The sequence below is a fragment of the Podarcis pityusensis genome (genome assembly GCF_964106645.2).
Source record: "Podarcis pityusensis genome assembly, chromosome: 3".
Classification (NCBI taxonomy): Eukaryota; Metazoa; Chordata; class Lepidosauria; order Squamata; family Lacertidae; genus Podarcis; species Podarcis pityusensis.
Genome location: NC_138026.1, coordinates 34,245,543 through 34,263,543, shown reverse-complemented (window position 1 = coordinate 34,263,543; position 18,001 = coordinate 34,245,543). Strand labels below are relative to the sequence as shown.

The 18,001-nt window shown below is 42.4% G+C and overlaps 1 protein-coding gene across 3 annotated transcripts in view; it reads left to right on the top strand.

Annotated features, from left to right (window-relative positions):
* Positions 1 to 18,001, top strand: part of EYS (eyes shut homolog) — a 500,175-nt gene that overhangs the window by 407,264 nt on the left and 74,910 nt on the right. The window lies entirely within an intron of this gene.

Below are 18,001 nucleotides of genomic sequence, written 5' to 3'. Positions count from 1 at the left end.
TTGTTTGGTGCACAATTTCACATCCTCATTAAGAAATATATTGCATTTCAAATAGCATAAAGGTGACATAAACAGTGCTTTTATTTTAACAAACCTAATATCTCCTGCTTAGAAGGGGAGCATTCCAGACAAAACTATGCATGTACATTTAGTGATCCATGTTAAATGTGTTACATATTTTTCTTCCATCTATCAATATTCATGAACCTTCTGTACTGTTTTTCCCCTGTGCGTTTTGTTCAGCTATTTGTTTGGATGACATGTTTTTAGAGGATGACCTGCTGTACTTACATTGTACATACATAGGCAAACAGAGAATCTGGATTCCTACAGGAAGGTGTGTTTTATCTCCATCTTAGAGAAAAGCAAAGCATAATGAGACTCATTTATATGAATTTATTATTAATAATAATATAAAGTTAGCAGTAACATATTTCTCAAGAATGTGGGAATCGTATGCTCTCTAAAACTGCAGAAAATAAATTTCTGGAACGATGAACTGGTGCACAGATTCACTTCAGTCCAATGGTTTGTATGCATGCCCATTCAGTCCAGTGGGGACCACAGATCCTCTTATGCAACAGAATCTGTGCACACATCAGAATCTTCCACTTGAAATGTAAGGAGACCCATCACAGGCAAGGGAACTCCCAAATGCACATTCAAACCTCCTGCACCCATCAGAAATCAACCAAGTAGACAAATCATATTCTGTGATGGGGTTGGTCTTTCAAAAAGCAACTGAGTTTACTTTGTATCATGCTCCCTCAATATGGTGCTCTTCAGATGTTGATGGTCAACTGCAACTCCTCTCATCCCTGATCACTGGCCATTCTGGCTGGGGTGATGGGAGTTGGGAGTCGACATCTGGGTGACACTAGGTTGGGGGAGGTTGTTCAGGACTAATAGTCATCCAGTAGAGGTAAGTTAGATGCTTCCAGGGATCACTGCAGCATTTCTCTAATTTAATATGGGCAAGGAGAGCAACTAGACCACTTAAATGACTGTTGAGTGAATGTTGCAAAATTGTAGGCTGTGTGATCAAAAATAGAAACCAAGGAGTCACGTTGAGCATTATTCTTGTACAGTACAGCAAAAGTTTGTTTAAACTGCTTCTGAGAGCTAACTAAGATGTTCATAGAGTGAAAACAGGAAGTTGTGGCATATCAAGGCTATGGAACAGGTTATCTGCCATATATGGGAGATCCGGAATCAAGAGAAGCCAGAGACATTTTATTCAACCTGGTATGATTTTATTAGATAGAATCAGAGAGCTGTAGAGATGGAAGGGACATATGTGTTCACCAGGAATGTCCAATCGGTCAATTGCGGAGTGTTCCTGGTTGATCCTGGTTGATCGTGTGATCCTTATAGATCATTCAAAAAAGAAAAAAAGCTCAACAACTTTGTTCAATCCATTGGGTAGATCACTGCCAGTGGTTTTATAGTGGGAGTAGATAGCAGTCTCTTGGGAGTTGTACATTCCTGCAATACACAAATAACAAGAGAAGTCCTTTCATGATATAAGCTGTTTTAGAACACACTGTAAGTCTACCTTTCTTTCCTAGATTCAATACTACCCCCCACCCCATGCTCTGATTATCTTCAAGAAGTAGTAATTCACATAGTAGTTTCATCATTTGGGTGTTGCTTGGACCACTGCTATTTCAATTAGGCCAGTGACCCAATCTAATGAACTTGCTACCATTGTTTTGTATTTTGTTACATTTTCCATACAAATAACAACAACAACAAAATTGCTCCAGAAGCAGTGGCCTGAAATGCAATCAAATGCAGGAAGCAACCAGACTCAACACATCTTGGACACACCCAGGGTTTCCTGGCAGCCATTTTCCTCATCGGGATAGCGCATTTCAGCTTCTGGGCTTCTATGAATGACTGCTGGAAAATGCCCCCCTCCTTTTTTCTTTTCTTTTCTTTTTTTTAAACAAAGCTTGAACAGAAAAACCAGAATTTCTGGACAGTATTGTTTCATTAAGTGTGCATTAAGATTTCTACATATTGCTTTTATGGGCTTCTAGAGTTTTTGTCCTATAACCACATAAAAAGGAACTGAAAATATCTATTCCTTTTATGTGCAGACACACAAAATCCATGAATTAAAAATCCTCAATAAATGTTTGTAAGTGAATTTCGCCAAATTGACAGCTACAAAAGAAAATTCAACATCTTATTTCTTGAGGACACTCTTTTCTGTGGAATACATTGATCCATTTTCTTCTAGTTTTTAGAAGGCCAATGACATCATTTTTGTCATCATCAATGAGTGCTAGTAATGAAGAGTCAGGGCAAAGTTCTGGATGGATTATGATAGATTTTGAACATATTTTTGGACAAAATTTCAATCTAAGTAATCCATTACAGATAGGTTTTGCTGTATTATCTTTGATATACCAAATATTGGATGATTTTTGTTTTTATGATTTGTTTTAGCAACTGATTTGCCAGCAAATCAGCACAATTAGTTAAGTACCACAGTATCTAGGAAATATGCTGGCATTTAGCTGTTTGTATTATTTATTTATTTTGCACACTCTAGGTCTGATTGTTTTTATCTCACTCCGTTAGATGGGTTTTTTATCTATAGACTACGGAAGAGTGTGTGTGCATGCTATTGTGAAAAAAAAATTGGTAATCAAGATGTGAAATACTAGCAATCTGATGCATAAATAGAATATTGTCTTCAATTGCCATGCAACCTGAGCTGTTTAGCATATGAAAAGAGGGATTAGTCTGGAGGAATTTGACAAGGGCCTGTATTCAGAGAAATGCAGCCTGCTGCTTGCTCTATTACAGTTCTCAGCTTGGGTCAAGGATATAATGCATACTGCAGTTGCTGAAAGTGTGGTTGAAAAAGGCAGTGGCTGTAAGTTCAAAGGCTGAGTGCAGACCGTCACAATGGTAGTTTCATTCACTCAGATTGGATTAGTAATAAGAAAGAAACACTTTTTTTTAATTAAAAGACTTATATATCACTTTTCACAGAAGTCCCAAAGTGGTGTACAAAATATTAACCACATCAAAACTACATAAATTTATTAGAAAAGAAAAAATGCTTGGATAAACAAAAATGTTTTTAGTTGCTGGCGAAAGCATCACCCTCAAGATACTTTCTGTGTCTCTTGGGGCAGACTGCTCCAAATTGTAGACAATACCATTGAGAATGCCTCATTCCTAATTGCCTCCAGATAGACTAGTGGTCTAGTTCACTCGTCAGCGTTGTCTCACTTGGCCTGTAGTCCACCTATTCTATTCTGAGCCACATGGTGAACCTGGGACTTTGGTCACTATAACAAGTGAGCAGACAAAAAGATCTGTTGAACGAAAGGGCAGGACAATTTGTGGCTGCTCCCAGGTCCCTTGGTAATATTTGAGTCTAGCATCAATTTCTGGGTTGCAAGTTGGCCGCTTAGTGCACAAAAATGATAGAAGTGACAGAGGCTGCAATTTAATCCATCTTACCGATGTTTTCCTAACTGTTATTTTGTGCATTATATTTGCACTTTCACACAATGTAGAAACCACTTCCAGAAAACAAATGGAATGGAATGTAGTGCAAGTTTAGTGCTCATTGATGCACTATTTGATTGCAGGGAGATGAAAAAACTGTAGTCCTCTGAACCTGTAAAATCATATTTTGTGTGGCAATTTCCCCACTTTTTTTACTGGTTTATACTGCAACCACTCAAGAGGCAAGTTGTGAGTTGTGCACTGCACTCCCTGCCCATTTTAAGGGTCACTCTTTTTCCTTTCCTTTCCTTTCCTTTCCTTTCCTTTTTCTTTTTTGCTTCTCAAGAAAGCATGCCAGTAAAACCTAGAAGAATGGCTGAATGTAGAAGGAGAGAGAGACAGCATGGAGGAATGACATGTGTGAATGACAACATGGCAGTATAGCGGTCAAGATGTAATGGAATGGGCTTGTGGAGTGTGAAAGGAAAGTTACAATATGGGGCAGACGCTCTAGGCTTCTGATAAGTTAAACTTAAACAACAAACCCCATATGTGAATGCAGCCTAATACCTTTGAAATCATCTTTGGAGGCCCCTTTCTAGGTGTTTCTACCTTTAGAGGTTGAGCAGGTAGCATCCAGTTATACAGTGGTGTCCCAGTTATGATACATTCTCCCGGGGGGGAGGGGTGTTTGCCTGGCTTGGTCTTGTTGAGTTTCAGGTGCCAGGTCTGAACATTTCATTTGCCTGGAAATAGATTTGTTATGGTTAGCGATTTTTACTGCTGCTACTAAATTGTATTCCTGTGCAGGGTTTATGGTAATTTTGTACCTCTTTTCTGCTGCTTTCTGTTCTGTTGCTTATATTGACTGTTTGAAGCTGTATTAAAAACACACACACACACACAAAAAACTGGAAGGCCAGGATATAGATGTTGTGAAGCAAGCAAACATATAAATACAATATTCCAGGACCTGTTTCTGTTGGAAATCTGATGTGCCTGGAATCGTATGGAACTGGTTGAAAGCTGGAAGATACAGCCTGTCTCTCTAGGCCACCATTCAATGCTTTAATTATTATTATCATTATTATTATTTTAAAAATAATTCTGAACATTAAGTTGAAGTGAATGAAACATAGTTGTCTTTTCTTAACATTGTTATTAGAAACCTGACCTTGCTGCGTACAAAGCACTTAATGTCAAAGCCATGATGAAAGGGAAAGAGCTGATTGCCCAAAACAATTTTTTTAAAAGGAAGGTCTGCGTTAGATGCTAAAAATAAGCATCGCTGCTAGTTCAGTTATCAGGAATGGTGAGTTTCTCATGGCAGGTCCATCAGTCTCTTGCTGGTATAAATCCACAGAAGTCTCATATATTCCCTATCCTCATAATTAAGAAACCATTTCCCCTCAAACCCAACACATAGCATCTGGTGTTAAGGAGAGCTCCAGCCAACTGTCAGTCTCAAATTGTAGGTGGCAATTATTTTATTAGTGTAGTGTAAGTGAAGTATAATGATGAGCACTAAGTTAGCTACACAGGTCTGTGCGGGCATTAACAATTAATGTTTACAATGTCACAACACTGAGATAATTACCATTTCCTCTGCCCCCATCCTCCTCCACAGCACACCTGTTCATTTTTCCTGGTGGGGAACTGAGTCAGAGTGCATTCTGTTCTCGGGTGATCCAGCAGAGATGTTAAGAAATGTGCGAGTGGGTAATGGTAGAGCTAAGAAAAGAACTGTTTTACTATCCATTGGAGCAGTTCTTACAAAAGCCTTCCTTATGTCCGTAAGAATAAGAACAGAGTTACGTAGGCAACATAAGCAAGTGCCTGTTCCCAAGGAGCTCCCAGTATAAAGTGTGTAGCAATCCTATACAGGCAACTCCCCATTTACACACATTCAAGGCATGCACATCACTGTCAACCCAGATGTGGCATGAAAAGGAGCAAAAACTGCCCTAAAAGAGCACAAGAACAAAAATAGTGTGAAAACAGCCTCTAGCAATCCCACGAGCCTTTGCAAGTGCAATCCCAGGAGCCCTTGCACCCAACTTTGATGCCTGTGGAGAGTTGGTGTTTGAGCAAGGAGGTTTGGAGAGTGTCTGCAGGCTTTTTCAATGGGTGTTCCCAATATATGTGATTTCACATAAATGTGTGTTGCCTCAGAATGCAACCCCTGCATAAATGAGGTATTGTCTATCTATATGTACCTAGGAGTGAGCCCCAATGAACTCAGTAGGGCTAATAGATATGCACAGGATTGTGTTGATAGCACAGAAACAAGGGCAGAGTGTGAAGGATACAGGCAAATGTCTGTAAGGTTGTTGTAGAGGTGTTATAAGTATAAGCTGTATAAGGCGCAGTAAGGAGGAGTGTAGAGAATACAATTTTCCCAACTGTGTATTCAGCAGACCACACAGTGTCATTGAGAGCCAGTGTAGCATAGTTATTAGAGTGCCAGACTAAGACCAGGTTTCAGGTTAAAATCCTTGTTCAGCCTTGAAACCCATTGGTTGATCTTGGGGAAGTCTCTTTCTATTGCCTCCTCCACCACCACCACCTACCTCACAGGATTAAGACAATAAAATGGCTGAGGAAAGGGGGGGGGTATTCCATAATGCTTGTAACTCCTTGGAAGAAGATTGTCTGCTCCAGGAGATAAAGCCCATCACAGCCAGATAGGATTCCAGTTACAGATGGGTAGCCGTGTTGGTCTGCCATAGTCGAAATAGAAAAATTCCTTCCTGTAGCACCTTAAAGACCAACTAAGTTAGTTCTTGGTATAAGCTTTCGTGTCTGAAGAAGTGTGCTTGCACACGAAAGCTTATACCAAGAACTAACTTAGTTGGTCTTTAAGGTGCTACAGATAGGATTCCAGTCAGCACCCTGGATAGCTCCAAAAGGAGCTCAGACTGGAGAATTTCATACGCAGTACGCTGAACCCATGGCAGGATAAAAATGTACTTTGGGAAAAGTAAAATAAATGCCTGCATGTGGTAAGGAAACAAAAAAAATAGAACAAATGACTCTTTGCCTTCCATTCCTTATGAAGAGATTGTCACCACAGAAAGGTATCACTTCTCTTATTATTTTTAATGGAGCCAACTAGGGTGTGATACCTCCAAGAACTCATTAATACAAGAAAACAAAGAGAAACAAGTGAGTAGACATACACTAGATTATTATGAAACTGGCACAGTGTATAAATTGCAAGTTTACACTGACAGCTGAAGTATTTTTTTACCATAACAGTCCAAAGCAGTGGAAGAGGAAGGTGCATCTTGGCTAATCACAAGATGATAATGATGATAATCACCTTCCACATGAATGTCTCAAGGTGATGCACAGAGAATGATAAAAAAGCTAGGGTGAAAACAGCAATTAAAACCAGCACAGAAAAGAACAGCAAAACAATAAGACGAGATACCCATGCAGAGACCTGCTCATCCAGGACAAAAATGTCCTCCATTGTTTCTGGAAAGTGCACATGGCAAGGAGCTGCTGTAGCATAACAAGAATGCTGTCCCAGGGCAGCCACACTAAAATCCCTGCTCTGAGTTATTGCAGAGCAGGCTCCTGATATCTTTGGAACCTTTAGGAGAAACTCTTCCATAAGGCAGCTTCTCAAGTAACCTGTTCCTCAGCTTCATAGGGCCATGATTACTATGATTATGATTACTGTGTCATGGGCTTTGAAATCACTTGAACTCAGGACACAAGGGAGAAACATGTTAAGAGGAAGACACGCTTGGCAAATCCACACCGTGAACAACACCTACCAGGAACCCAATGTCCCCACTGTGGAAGGACGTGTGGATCCAGAATTGGCCTCCACAGTCACTTACAGGCTCATTGTTAAAACCATGTTTATGGAAGACAATCTTACTTGGCTACGAGTGATTGCCAAAGAAGAAGATTACTCTGAAATGCCATGCCAATAAGGAAATATCAGTACCATTGTGCAAGGCATTGTTAAGACAACATCTAGATGACACTGTTTCATTTGACCATCCATATTCAGGAAGGTTGGCTCTAGACCAGAATGGGTACAAAGGAAGGACATTGCTAGAATGATTACTAGCAATATATATATTCACTACGAAACACATTGGTCCTCTAATTACATTGGCAAATTAAGCCCCACAGCCTTGTTTTTTTCATTGTTGTTAGAAAGTATGAAAGGTCAAGACAACAACACAGAAAAGAAGATTTAAAAAAATTAATATAATGATCTACACCTCAGGCCACTCTTCAGTGATTGTTAGCTAATTAACTATCTCTGCGTATTTCAGACAAAAGAGCAAAAGAATGTCATGGGAAAGGAAGAATGAAATAACTTAAAGGGGCCGGCAATGCAGTATTTAAAATGAGTAATATAGGTAAACCATAAGAAGAAATATCCCCCCAAAATACAGTCACAAACAATGCATATGAACTTTGGTTAAAACCTGAAGACAAGTAGGCAACTTACTGCATAGACTCCTGGGGCATTTTCACAAGAAGCAATAAGCTGCACATTTGTCACTTGCATTAATTTTGTGTGGTTTATACAGCACTATCAGTGTATAGAACAGTAACAAAAATGGGAGGCGGGGACCATTGTGACTTTCACTGCCGCATGAGGGTCTAGCTTGAGGACCTGTCCTGATAAACTTTCCTGTTTCAATTCAAACGAAAGGTTTATCTATTTGTTTGAATTTAATTTGCATTTCTGTCTTTAAGGGATGATACAACAGCCTTACTATCTTCCTAGATGTTGAGCTCACCAAGTGGAAAGTATGCAAATAGTTGTTTGTGAGTAGACTCATTACACATTGCATGAAGTTAGGGATGGAGAGCAGTTTTGTTCAGTCCACATTTTAAAGCAAGCCATGCCAGTTCACACCTCCCAGACTAAGAAGGCAGCCCAAAGTCCTATCCAGCAGCGATAGACCTTTGGCCAGCTACTACCTTTGGCCAGCACAGGAGGAGGGAGGCAGCAACAAATGTACATTCACAGCACCAGCTCCCAGACAGCACAGCAGAGAAGCCCAAATCAGACCCATTGCTGTCTTGTGACAGCAGCAGGGTTGGCACAGAATCCACCCAAAATGCTAGCATTCTGCCCTCCAGGACAACAGCAGAACTCCATGGCAGCGGAGGCCAGCAGTGAAAGGCAGGGCTGGGTGGAGGGATTCAAATTGCTTCCAACATGGCAGATCAGAGGCTTAGATTGCTGCTTCAGTTTTCTGGTTATAATGCTAGCTCTGCTGTCCTGGTTTCTAACATTTGTTTTACACTGCATTTACCTGTGGAACTGTGTGGCTTTTTGATTAACAGACTGCCATGTAGCACTAAATTTCATTCACACTGGCGGGCACAGTATGACAGAACAGTGGACATTGGACATATTGCCACATTGCTCATGTGTGTGTCTGTTCCCCCATGACCCATCCCCCCCTTATGAAAATTGGCAGAGAATAAATGTATGCCAGAATATAACCCAGCACTGTGGTGCAATGGGTCAGTGTATCTGGCCTGTTGGTAGTTCACGTTGAGATTTCCATTCCACCTTAAGGAGCAGACATGGAACCGTTGCGTGTCACATGTCTGTTTACATACCAGCACAGTATGCTGGGACCTTCCGTTGTGTGTGTAGCTTTTGCTTTTCTCTGTCTCTCTGAGAAGACAGAGAAAGAGACGGCATGTTTCTTTGTCCTGATTTATGATTAATAAATCCGCAGTTCTAGTATGCTTCCACAAGCCTCATGCCTATTCAGTGTGCGCAGTTCACTCTGCTGAAATAGTGTGCCCTGGCTTTGAAGTCCGGGTCACTGATTTACGTCGGACCAGAGGCCGATGGGTCTTCGCAGCGGGACGGCTGGAAGGAGACGGCCCAGCTGGGGCTAGCCAGCTGGCCTTGCGGCCCTCTGCATGCCAACAGTTCAAACCCACCCAGGGCTGTTCTTGAACTGCAGGGGTTGGACTAGATGACCCTGGAGGTCCCTTCCCACTCTACATTTCTATCAGGAAAACTACAATGCAACACTCTTGTGATTTTCCTGCTTAACAGGGTTTCCCCACCTACACCCCCTGCCAGAAGTGATTAACACAGAAATGAGTGCTAAACTTCCATTAGATTCTGCTACATTTCCAGAAGTGGGTTTTATGTCATGTGGAAGATCATATAAAACACATACGTTATCAAGTAAAGAAATGCAGAGAAAGCAGAATTAAGTGCTGTCTGAATGTACACTTTGACCAGAATGGAAAGACCACCATGCTGGTCTAAGCATAACCTAGTGAAGAAAGGAAGGTAGGCTATGAACCAGGCAGTTTTTCCTCCCCAACAGCTATACCACCAGAGCACTGATCTGAGGTGGAAAGGAGACCTAGACCACATTGTTCTTCATCGTTTTGGTTAACTGCTCATTTTAATGTATCTGTCAAGCTATGTAGTTATAGATAAGCCCTCTGCATTGCCTTCCTCCTAACTTGGTTCCAAAAGGGTTTGGTTGTCAAACTTCTGCAGATTTCTCAGCTGCCTTGAAGGTGGAGGCAGTTCTGTGCACACAACTCCAGTGTGAACCTGAAGCTGACACTGAGATTACTTAGTCCGCCTGCTCACGTATCATATCCACATGAAACAGGGCATGGCTCTAACCCTACATGCCCACACAATAGCTTCCTTTTGCATATTGCAGATTTTTAAGATCCTGGGAACTTTGCGAAACGCATTTTGCCACTTAAAGAAAATGCCAGCCATAAAAAGAACACTTTTCTTTTAATGGCTTAGCTTTTGTATAATACTTGAAGCTGCCATAATATGCTGCTAAGGGGGCTTGCCAACACCGCCAAAAAGACAAGGAAAGAGAATGATGGTTAGGGCTGGCAAAAATAGTGCATTTGTAAATAATAATAATAATAATAATAATAATAATAATAATAATAATAAACAAAGCCCATCCCACCATTCCTCAAACCATCAGGGAGGTGCTGTTTTTATTTGGAGTGGGGGCTAATGTGAAGTCACTGTTTTTAATCATCATGGCTCTAGAGATTCAAGGGGGAAAGCCAAGAGGTTGTTATATCTGAAAAACGTGCCTTAGATCCTTATACTCCTGAACTGGATGCGTGCGCTCAATAGAAAAATTGTAGTTCTCGAGAAATCTTGCATATTACTTGACAGCTGGTTAGATGTACCCCTTGACAACTGCTTTGGCTAATCAAGGGTGTAAATGAAGCTACTGCTTCGGTGTTCCACGGCAGTCATTTCAAATTCTCCCCTTAATATCAACACTTTACAGGTAAAACCATCTTGATTTTTGAGCCCCCAAGTGATACATTAAGCAGATAGAGGTTGTTTGTCACGCAAGAGTGGAAAATTAGTGTGCGAGTCTTACATTTAGAATGCCTGAGCCTTCTGATTCAAATGGCAGAGATACTTGTAAGCAGTGTGTGTTCGTATTATTATTTGTCGAAAGGCTGGATGCCTTTATTTTATATATATATATGGTCTAGCTGGCTGCCAGTGTGAAATCCCTCTTGGTGCTCAGCGCAAGATCATCCTGCATCTGTTCTGCCTTCGCAAGGTCAGAGCCTTCCACCGCCAAGCATGTGCTTGACTTCTTACGCTCCCTGATTTGACATTTTAATTTTGTTGGGTCTGCGCAGCAATCCCCAGGAAATATGGCTGTGGTGATAGCATTGTATAAAAATTGTAATTGATGTAAACAAAATTTCCCTAAGTATGTTTGCACAAGCACGAGTGCGCTGGTGGTGGTGGGTTTTTTTGTTTTCTGTTGTTGTTTTTTTACATGATTACATTAAGGTAATTATAATGCATGAGTGCAGTTAGGAAAATCGTATGTCTCAGGACCTATCCTCATCCATATTGTCAAAAGTGTAATCAGTTTAAAATACTTTGCCATGTTTCCCTTGATATAAGCAGGAAGCTGAAGCAATCATGCTGTCAATTAGGGCTTAAGTTAGACTTTTCAATGACTAGAGAGATTTGGCAAGGGTGGTGGTAGGAGAGCCAAGAAAGGTGTTTTGCATTTCCCTTTTTTGCCATGTGTCTTTACTGCCACCTGGTGGTTTTGGGAGGACAGAAAAACGCCCTCGCAGAGAGCCATCCGTCGCTCACTGTTGTCGTTGCAAGCTGAGCAGCATTCCGAGAGCTAGCATTTGAGTTTAAAGATGCATTTATATGAGTTGGCTTAAGCAGATTCTGTTTAATAGCAGCTGTAAGCCGATGGTAATCCATTACATCTCAATAAATACCTACAGTTGGTGACAAATGAGGCTGCGAGGTGGGGGGCGGTGGGCGGTGAGTGGGCAATTGTGTTAGGTAAATATTAGGAGTGCTCATTATTTAGGAGCTCAAATATGAAGTGGGAAAGTGATTAATCAGGAGGTAACCTGAAATGAAATTAATCAGAAAGCAATTCTTGGTTTACCTTTCATGTACTTGAGAAGGTCAGAGATTTGGCAAAGACGTAAAACTTGCAGGGCTTACTTAGCAGAGTAGTTCTGGTTCTTATATAGGACCCAGAGCACAGCAGTGCTGTTGTAAATATTGGAAGTACAAGCACTCGTCGTGACAAACCCCTGTGGCGACACCCCCTACGGAGAGTCCATAGCCATGCCAGCCATATTGATCAGTGCAGTCAGGCTAGAATCAGTGCAATGTGCTCAGACTGTCTGATGCCAGTTAGTAATCTGGCCACTGCACTAGCTGTCATTTCTGAAATGTTTTCAAAGGAAGCCTAACACATTGCACAGGGAGTGAAGGAAAGATGCCGGCTCCATAGGAAATGCCCACTCTGTGGAATAATATACAGAATGTGGGTTGCTCCCCCCCCCGACACTGTGGGGGGGGGGAGAAGGACCCCAAACACTCTCTCGATTAATGTGAATTCTGTGAATTCAGAGCTGATTTGATGGGAGTGCATATTCTGATGTTAATTATATTCCGCGTTGATTCAGTGTGATACATAGAAGACATAAAGCGATGTGATTCATAATGTAAGGCTGCAGAAACATAAGAAGAGCCTTGCTGGACCAGAGATACCAATGATCCATTTGTCCAGCATCCTGCTTCCTATAGTGACCAATCAGATGCCTCCAAGATACCCTGCCAGCTAGATAAGTTGGCAGTAGCTATCTCCCCCAGGCAAGTGGCATTCAGTGGTGTTCTGTCTCTGTATAAGATTCCATATGGCCATCATGGCCAGTACACCTATCCCAGTGTTCTTCAACTGAGTCACCAGATGTTGCTGGACTGTAACTCCCATCATCCCCTGCTAGCTTAGCCAATAGCCAGGGATGGGATGGGAGCTGTAATCCTGCAACATCTGAGGACCCAATGCTGAAGAACAACTCAGTGAATTTGTCTAATTCCCTTTTAAAGTCATCTAAGCAGATAAGGCTCCTGCCAACCTAGCAGTTCGAAAGCATGTCAAAGTGCAAGTAGATAAATAGGTACCACTCCGGCGGGAAGGTAAACGGCGTTTCCGTGTGCTGCTCTGGTTCGCCAGAAGCGGCTTAGTCATGTTGGCCACATGACCTGGAAGCTGTACGCCGGCTCCCTCGGCCAATAAAGCAAGATGAGCACCGCAACCCCAGAGTTGGTCACGACTGGACCTAATGGTCAGGGGTCCCTTTTCCTTTACCTAAGTGGATAAGAAGTGTGTTCTGACAATTCACAGCTTGAAAGCTATGACAATATATTTCTTTTGGGTGGGAGAGGAGGCAGGAGACGCTTGTTTTGGTGGATAGAACACCCACACCACAATTATTTTAATTTGTTTGTAATTTTTCATTCGTTGCATAAAGTAGGTTCTGTACTTGACCCATAAGTCCCAGTTTAGAAATCACATCATGTGCCTTTTTATGGTTATCCCTGGAGGGGTGAATGGCAGGACGCTGCTGAGTGTGGACCAGGAAAAGGGGGGCTGGAATCTGACTCAGGACAGGAGGGCAGTAGTTTCTGGGGACCTGTACCAGCCAGGAGGCAGGAACCAGAGGCAGGGGAAGCTTCAGAGCTGGAGGGGGCTGGAGCACAGGATGGGTCAGAGGAAGAGGGTGAAGAGGCAGGTCAGGCAAGAGAAGGGCCATGTGCTTCCCCACCCTCTCCTGCACTACTTTCTCCCTGAACCAGAAGGGAATTGAAAAGGGGTGAGCAGAGGATGTTTCTGCACAGGTGCAGTCTCCAGCTGCATGCACACAGCCCATTGGGGGGAGGTATATAAACTATAGCAGAGAGAGAGTGGTCCCCTGCTGCTGCAACTGCTCCATAGAACTCACACCTGGGAATGCTGCCTAGCTGTTAGATTGGTGTGCATAAATATCCAGAGCTGCATAAGTGACTTTTTAAGTGTTATCTTTGACTATCATTACTTCGTTATCTGCCGTGTGCATTCCTTTGGCCGGGAAGCAACCTTGACAGGGAAGGAGGAATGCTGGACTTCAAATACAGTTGAAATTTCTAGCATAGGTATGTGGCAGAGTAACAGAAGAAATGCTTCCATCAAACATCAAAACAAGCCAACAGGGTAAAAGCTATTGTTTGCTGCGAAGTAGGCGATTAGGCATTGCCATCACTGTTTATAGCATAAGGGCAGGTTGGTATCATACGGTATGAGGTTAATTATGAAAAATACAGCTTAAAAACATCTTGAGGCTGCACCGCTGGATTCATCATTGGTCTTTCTGATGTGATCTGCTAGGCTTCTGGTTACAAAAAAAGCCGGAATGCATCAGTCTCTCTGCTGAGTTAATAGGCAGGAACCCAGCCCAATTTTTAAGTTGTAAATAAAATGTTTCCATATCAGTTTCAGGCATCACATGCACAAATATTTATATGCTGTAAAATGCAAGCTTCTCTGTACAAGTGCAACAAGTCCCATTATACCAAACTTCATATATCTGTAGTCAGGGCAGGGGGAAGAGGCTGCATTCATAGACATTGCTAATCAAAGAAAATATAAAAATGTGTAGCTAGTAGCCACATGCCTGCTCTAGAGATTCTGTCTGTAGGAAGTGGTGGATCTGCAGAACAGTTCATGTATTTTTGATTAAATCTGTGTCATGCTTACCAGTTGCCTAAGGATACCTTGGCCTAGTGTGTTGCCTTCTCGTGTGGGTGGTAGCAAAAGAAAGACCATTCTGTGCAGCTTCTCAAGACAGTGCTACCCTTGCTGCCCCATGGTCTCCCACCCTGCCTTCTCTGAATTTGTTAAAGTAACAAGTGAGGCCACAGAAAGCCAGGTAGAAGAAAGTAGACTCTGCCCAGGAGTATGGAGAGTTGAAATTGGAGTGGCAGTGAAGGCATTATCCCCACAGTGGAGTCATTGTTCAAATGGCTACCTCACCCCCTTCCCCCCAAGACACCACAATCTAGGCTGCAAGGGTTACGGGAGTCTGTGGGTTGAGATTATTTACTTCCTTATACAGCAGATATACGTACTTCAGGCTTTGCAAGATCTGGGTGTCCCTGCCCTCCAGTCTGAACTGAGGCCTTGACAACCTTGAGCTGTTTAAAGAGTACCATTAGATCCATTCCAGCCATAGCATGGCCATCAATCAGCAGCCATTTTTACCACTTATAAGATAGCTGGTTGCACCTAAAAGATACACCCAGTTATTCACATTGTGTAAAGGAGAGGGGAATGACCTCTGCCACAGAGGAGTTAAGTGTCAGGCTCTAGAGAGAGTTCATGAGTAGAAAATGGGAAAATGAAGAAACTACATAGTTGCACTAGTAGGAGGCAGGACAATGAGTCTCACTAGAAAAAACAGGGCTACAGACTTGGAGATAGCAGGGGAGGAGAAGGGAGATGGTTCCATCAGGCAAGCTTGATGCTTTGTGCTGACGTAGCCATCTCTGTAATGATGCTTTGAATTCCACCCAAAGGCAAGAAGCCTGGAAACAAGGATGTCCAGAGCCATTAAGTGCTAGCATGGTGGTTGATAGCATCAAGTACTGGAGAGATTGCTCTAATGAGGGCACTTCCTAGACATAGATACAGTGGTTTGGTCTCATATGAAGAGCACTACTGGATAAGACAAAGGCCTATCTAGTTCAGTATCCCATTCTCACAGTAGTCAACCAGAAGGGCCAGCCCTCCCATGAGGCAAGATGTGGCAACTGCTTTGGGTGGCATGATCCATAGGGGCAGCAGATTCGGGCTAGAAGGAACACTCTGCATGTAGATCTTCACTCCTCTGCCTTGTTCCTGATGTAGAGCTTCACTCCCCGCTTCTTCCCTGGCAAGGAACCACCATGTTGTGTGTGGTTTGACTCAGGTGCCCAAATGTCAACCAGATGCCCATGGGAAGCCCACAAGTGGGACATGTGTGCTACAGTGCTCTCCCCATTTGTATTTCTCAAAAAAAAAAACACAAAAAAAAACAACCCCTTGTGGCAATCACACAGGGTCCCCGGATGTTTCACCGTCTATTGATCCCTGTGCCACCACTTTATTTCTCACTGCCACTACCCAGGCCCTACCTGGTACAATACTGAGTCCAGTCAGGGTCAAATTGGAACATAAACTTCTGTTTATTTATTGCAGTTTAACAAGCATGTGGTTTCATAAACTGTATCGGTCAATTACAATCATGGGGTGCCTATCCAGACCTATAACTTCCACTACCTGCTCTTACTCACTAAACCACCTCTCAGATATTTACTTGTCTGCCTAGCCCCAACTGTTCCTTATTTTGCTACACTAACTCAACCTACCCACAGACTCTATTCCAATTCACTCCCACTCCAACCAACCACCCAACTTCCAACAAACTCCTCCCTTTGCCCCCCCCACAGCTGGTTTTATAGTCCCTCTGACTCTACCCCCTGGGTTCTGATTGGGTAACCTGTTAAACTATTTCACCTCCAGCACTCTCATTTGTTAATGTCACAACCCTCACTGTGCAATCCTGCAAACTCCACCCACTTTAGCCTATGGCTCAAGCCTCCATGGGCCCCCAATGTTTCCCATGGGTGACTGGTCCTACAGCAAAAAGAATTTTCCTCACTCTTGGCTTGAAACTTATTCCACGGGCAGAGCAGCCTCTTCCTGAACGTTCTGCAAAAGTCCATAGATAAGATTCAGCACTGATATTTGCTATCAAGGATACTGATGCATCTGTTCCAAATGCAGGAAGTTCAAAAAGATTATGGCTCCCTTTATCTTTGGAGCTTTTCTGTATTACAGCATGGTAATAGATGGATGCTCAGTGCCTTCTGTTTCTCCTACAGACTAGCCCTCTTTACTGGGTTGAGCAGGGACCCCCAGCACATGCAACAGATTTCTGCCTGCCTCTCAGCGCCAGTGGATGCCTTGATTGGGGTGCGAGTGTTGACATTAGGTTGCCAGGCGCAAATGTTAAGTGGAAATTCAAAATGAAGCATGGGGAGAAAGGATGCTTTCACCAAATTGAGTGCTCATTTTAATTAAGCGCTTTCCCATTATGTTCTCACATTTGACAACCGCTGAAATAATAATTAGCACTCATAGAGGGTTTTTTTTTTCCCCACCCTCACAAAATAATAATTTAAAAACAATTATGTGAAAGCTATCCTTTGGGAATGGGTTTTTTATTGCTGATAATGTACATGACGTTCTCCCCTCAGATTTGATCACATTGGAAAAAAGCCCCAAAGAGTTCTCAGTAGCTTATTTGACATCCCTTGCATTTATTTTACAAATTCCCTTAACCTTGTGTCCTGCTTTATCTCCAAAACTCAGTACCAGTGTATACATTAATAGCATCCTTTGTGAGTTGTGATAACTCTTATCGCAGTGTAATCTTGATGCTCGTAGGTACAGCCCTTCCTTTTCCAAAGCGTTTTTATTTCCCCCGTAGACCAGCAGAAAGGAAAACGTCTGTCTAGAGAGTTCACTATCATTCAGCACTGATGTTACTTGTTCAACAATCACCTACACCAGGGAAAGTATATGTCAACCACAGTTAGTAGAATTTATCAGTATCTATAGTGCTTACACATGTAAAAAGCTTCCCCCTGCCTTCACTCTCTTTTTTCTGTGTACATTTCAGATTCTCAAACAATAGGCATTAGGGGAGTAATAAAAAAGGGATACCTTAAAAAAGAAAAAAGAAATGAACTTAGAACTTTGGTCTGCTTTTGAAAGTCTATATAACATGCCTACTTTCCATATATCTCTTTCCGAGTTCATACACATGGATACCACCCCTTATAATCTCGGTGTGTGTGTGTGTGTGTGTGTGTGAGAGAGAGAGAGAGAGAGAGAGAGAGAGAGAGAGAGAGAGAGAGACCAATGGAGGTACTGGCTTTATTATTTATCCATTTAAATAATGTTTAGGGACATAGTAAGGGACGCAGATGGCGCTGTGGGTTAAACCACAGAGCCTAGGACTTCCCAATCAGAAGATCGGCGATTCAAATCCCCACAACGGGCTGAGCTCCCATTGCTCAGTCCCTGCTCCTGCCAACCTCGCAGTTCAAAAGCACATCAAAGTACAAGTAGATAAATAGGTACCACTCCGGCGGGAATGT